Source organism: Numida meleagris, chromosome Z (assembly GCF_002078875.1).
Source record: "Numida meleagris isolate 19003 breed g44 Domestic line chromosome Z, NumMel1.0, whole genome shotgun sequence".
Lineage (NCBI taxonomy): Eukaryota > Metazoa > Chordata > Aves > Galliformes > Numididae > Numida > Numida meleagris.
Genome location: NC_034438.1, coordinates 645208 through 650607, shown reverse-complemented (window position 1 = coordinate 650607; position 5400 = coordinate 645208).

Genomic DNA, 5400 nt, shown 5'->3' with positions numbered 1-5400 from the left:
GGCGGCGGGGACGGGGCCGTGGGGAGCAGCCCCGGCGCGGGTTAAACAAGGAGAGGGTCGGCACTGAGAGGTGAGCGCGCGGAGCGAAACGTCGCTGGGAAGGGAGCGCTTGCCCGCTTCTCAGGTCCGCCGCTGCTGTGGCCGTGGATGGGGCCGGGTGTTCGTCTGAGCTCTCGGCTCCATGTTTGCTTTATTTCGTTTTTGTGACCCGCCGTGGGATCAGCAAACGCTGCTCGCGCGTCTTCCAAGCCGTGATTGTCGCTCACTTTTTTTTCTCTGCTTCAAAGAGTGCTCTTGGAGGAATCAAAACGTTCTGGGCTCTTGGAGCTGCCTTAAGTCCGAGCAGAAGCAAGGCACGCTTCAGCTCTCAATTACTTCCTTATTGGATTTCTGCTCCTTCCTTAATTGTCCCCAGGCCCAGTCCAGCCCGGCCCCACCCGCTGCTGCTCCCACCTTTATCATCCATCTGTTATCTCTTGGCAAGGTGCAGTGCGAATGAGCTGCAGTTACGTGAAAGCTGCTCTCCTACCATTTACTCTTTTGTAGGGCAGCAGCTCCCGTTGTGTTTACATGGACATACAGAACACATTAATAACGCTGCAGCGAGCTGATGACGAGGGACCGTCCCGTGCTGCCGCACCCCATGCACCTGAACGTGGCCATCCTTGAGCCGCACACCTGGACGTGGCTGTCCTTGCATCACGTCCCAGCATGGCCATCCTCGTGTTGCACACCCCAGCATGGCTGTCCCTGCGTCACACCCCAACACGGCTGTGAGGCTGGACACTCTGTGGGTCGGACATACACCCAGCGCTCACACTGTTCCATCAGTCGGACGCATGCCCACAGCAGCTCTCCCAGAGGGACACCTCCGTGAATGCGTGCCCTGAATGATGGATCTCTGAGCACTCTGAGCAGATTCTGAGCGCTCAGCCCCACACTGACCCGGCTGCACTGCGGGGCTGTGATGTCACACCTGGACGGGGATCACCCGTCTGTGCACTCGTGATGGAGGTGCAGAGCGTGGTCTCTCCTCAGCACTGTATTTGATGGGGCAGCAGACGGCCCTGTGGGGATGCAACTCATCTGTGACAGCCACGTCCAAAGTCTCCAGGTGCAGCTCAGATGATTTATAGCGGCCTCGTTCTGTAATGAAGGCTGTTCATTATTTAAAATTGTCAGAGTAAAGATGGATTAGGTGTGCGTTATGGATGGCAGTTCCCAAGTGGAGATGCAGCTCGGCACGACGGGTGACGTCAGGGATGCTTCGCTGCAGGACATGAGTGGCCCTGTGCCCGTTCGTACCAAACCTCCAAACAACTCCTGCACACGTGTCTGTAGGAAAAAAGGAGAGCACCTCCTCTGCTTCCCTGCATGCACCCACAGTCTGTAGGCAATGGAAGCCGCAAAGCTGGCTGAGCCACTCTGCTTTGGGAGTGATGGAGCAAGAAAATGTGATAGACCTCTTCTACTAAGGATTGATCTCCCCGTGTGTCACGAAAATCGTGTCGGGAGGCAAAAAGGAAAATGGAAAAAGGGAAGAGGAAAAAGGAAGAAGAAAATGCGAAAGAGGAAAAAGGGAAAAGAAGAAAAGGAAAAGAAAACAGAAATGAGAAAGAAAAAAATAGAGAAAAAGAAAATAAAGAGAAAAAAAGGAGTAAGAAAAAGAAAAAAGAAAAATAATAGAAAAAAAAGGAGAAAAGGAAAAAGAAAAAAAGGGAAAGGGGGGGAAATGGAAAAAAAAGGAAAAAAGAAGAAAAAGAGAAAAGAAAGAGAAGAAGGAAAAAAAAAAAAGAAAAATAGAAAAATGAGGAAAAAAAGAGCTCGAAGCAAGCTGCTGGGCCCAGGGCTGCAGATCACGCTCTGCCCCACTGCCAAGCCTCGCTGGTGGCTGACTTGTTTGTACACTGCCATCATCCCAGCAAGACGGGCTCCTCGCATACAGTGCTTTGCTTGGAAGAAAGGGGCCACTGCACACAGAGATCATGCAGCTACGTGCACAGCAGGAAGCCTTGCACCGATAAGCCCGGGTGTCACGGAGGGAAAGCAGCAGCCAGGTCTCCGATTTTTTGCAAAATTAGAGCCAGCAGAGCTTCCTCTTTGTGCTCGGTGCATCCTGCAGACCCCTCTGAAGGTACCAAATCTCAAAGAGATGTTTTAAATCTCTTCCTCGGAATGTGCACAAAAGATTGCAGAGGAGTGGGTCGGACATGAAGTGCTCACTGGGCACAGAAGACACTCGCTCCCCGTCCCGCTCCCCGTGCTCTGAGTGCCTTCTGTAACGTACTGCTCTTTGCTTTCTGCATCACACTGTCGACATTCATTCCAATCAGAACTACATTTTCTGCTTCATTTTTAGCTCACGTTGAAGTGTAACACCGCACTTTAACTTTTGTGCCGTTATTGGCCTTCTCCATCCTTTGTATTTCTCTGCTGTACTCACAGTGAATCAGTGGTACCCGGTGTCGGCATTTATCACAGCCTGTGAGCTGCCAGCTCCTCCGGTGCAGGGATGCTCACAGCCCCGCTGTGCTCCAAGTGAATTATTTCCAGTGACAGTTAAACAACCCCAATCATTACAATTGCAATAAGCATTCTTCCTGCTCGTCTCCAGCATTCCATTTCCTATAGACTCGGGGACGGAACGCTTCTGACCGGTCGCTCCAGGATCCTTTTGTCTCCAAGGAGAGGAGCGGTGCTTTTGAAATGCATTTCACCTCACCCTGCAGCTGACATCTGAGAAAAAGGGAAGGAATATCATCGCCATGAAAGCGCTTTTTTCTCTCTATTGACTGCAAGAAAGCCCGAGGCAATGTGCTCCAACAGAGGCCTCTGCATCATTGGCTTCTGATGCAGGTGAGCAGCGGACGGCCATTCGCAAGCAGCTAGGATCCTCCTGACCTCATTCTCCTGATTTCCTTTCCACGTGCTGGAATTGGAGGACGGAGCCTTGAATGTTTAACTCAGCAACACCAGGCGGCACAGAGCCCCACTGTGCAGTGCAGAGGCAGAGCCCACCCAGCTGCGGGGGGGCACGGGACCACGCTCAGCTCCGCGGTCCCCGGGGAGCACACCCCACAGAGCAGCGCTTTCTCCCCCCAACTGCGCCAGTGCCGGGGCCGCTCAGCACACGGAGTGCCTGGCTAAACAGGATCGGGGTTAAGCACGTGCTTGAGTCGAAGCATTTGCTGCGTCCCTGCCAAGGAACAGCACCTCTGTTTTTAACACCAACTTGTGAGCGTTTCACAGAGCGTTCTGAGTCAGCTGCCGGGAACACCACATCTCCAGGGAGCCGTGCAGCACGGGTCAGTGTGATGAAGCCCTGCTTGGCGCTTGCGGTGCGGGCTGGGCCGGGCCCAGAGGGACTTGGGATCGTCATTTTCCTAGAAACACCACGCATACTTCTCGTCTGATGCAAAAACATGAGCTAACCTTTACTATGTAATTAACAAGCAGCTTGAGTAACTGCAAGTAAAAGCCTCATGAACAGGCTGAGGCTGCAAAGGCTTCGCTGTTTCTGCTGTCTGTACCCATGAAGCGCAGCTATTGCCGTTCTTTGGAACTGCTGTGTACTTTGCTGCTGGACATAGCTGTGCCGCTGTTACTCACATCTTGGGGAATGCTCCTTAGAAGGTCACTGTAACATGCCAATACGTGGCCCGGCGCTGCAAGTCCCTGCGCTCTTCATCACGCGTCGACAGCAGACGCAAAGAAAACCCAAACAAAGCGCGATCTTCGCAGATGCAGATGGTTTGAGTTTTGCAGAATTGGCTTGAACAGATTAACGGGGCCGCAGCCTAAGCAGAAAATGCTCTTTAGGAGATCAGATGGGCGCTCCTCGGGCTTACCAAACAGCATGATGACGATGATAAACCGCTGCTGGCGGCCTTCCCCAGCAGGGCACTGTTCTCTTGATGGCAGCGGTACCTTCACGGCCCGTGGGGTTCTCCGAGCTGTGGCCGTGCCCTTGACTCATGGTGCTGCCGTGGCACCAGGGCTGCTGCGTGCAGGGAGCGGTGCTCAGCACCGCGGGAAGGAAGGAGCACACCAAACGTGGTGGGGGCACGAGCTGCACGCGGGGTTTGTCCTATCCGTCTGCTGAGTGGCTATTAACTGTGTTTTAATGAGTCCAAAGGGGACTTCTTAAACATGCTGTTCACAAGGTGCTGCTGGTTCCACTGTGCCTAATGGCTCGTGAAAGCAGCGGCGGAAAGTTATAGATTTTATCCCACTGTCTTGTCAGCCCTCAGCTTAAAATAGAAACTAATTATCTCATTTCCACAGATAATAAAATAAATCCACATCACACCGAGCAGAAAGAAAGCACAAAGGACGCGAGGTGCACGCGCAGCTGGGAGCTGAGCTCAGGGACAGGACCAACTTCAGAGGCAGCATCGAACCTGAGCTCCGTGTTCATGACATACAGCTCCTTTTGCACGGTTCCACACCAAATTTCCCACTAACTCTACCAGGCAGTTCCCCCTCAGCATTTATTCAGCTCTCAAGCACTCTCAATTCAGGCACGAGGGCATCACAGCGCTCAGGTGCAAACAGCACGAGGTGAGCGACGCTTCGGATGAGGCACTTAAACCTGAACCCAGAAGGCAATTCGGGTACAAAACTATCACCGGGCACAGTTACTCCTAGCGCCCTCAGTTCTGTTTAAGAACGACTTTGTATTCTACATACAGCCTAATGCCTTACAGCCCCCCCGAAGCAAAACGTTAGGGAAGGACGAAAGAAGGCATGCCACCATCACACGCTGCTGAACAGAAGACGGGCAGATGAGCACCGGGAGCGGGCAGCTCCAGTGAGAAGATCACCCAGAAAGAGCCTCACCCAGCGTGGTTCCAGCCAGTGCCCAGTTCTGCCCGGAGAACACATCTGTGCCAACAGAACGCCAGCGTGGTACGAACACCGCAGACCTGTGCCGCACCAGAAGGGATCCACCCCTGTGCGTTCAGGCAAGGAATGCCAATGAGGACGGGATTTAAGCCTCAGTGGGATTTATGGTAATTAGAAATGTAACCAATTTAACTTTACAAAGAAATTAATTATGCCAGTTAAAATACTGAGCAAGTTTTACTGGGAATTTGTACAGTGTTATGTGTATACGGCGCTGATCGATGCCCACCGTATTAAAATTACTTCAGGCGTGCTTCCAAGGAAAGGTACTAAAGTAGCACAGGAATTCCCATTAAGGTTTATAATTGATATTTGCAGTCAGCGTTTCCTTATCAAGACCCAGAGGAAGGAAGAACGGCCAGCAGGAGAAAGGAAAGGAAGGCGCTGTGTGCACGAGGCTCTGCTGATCCCCACAGCCACCGGGACAGGCCCTGGCCAGCACTAGAAGAAAAACCTTCCAAGCACGCAGGAATCCCCTGTGCCAAGCAGCCCTTA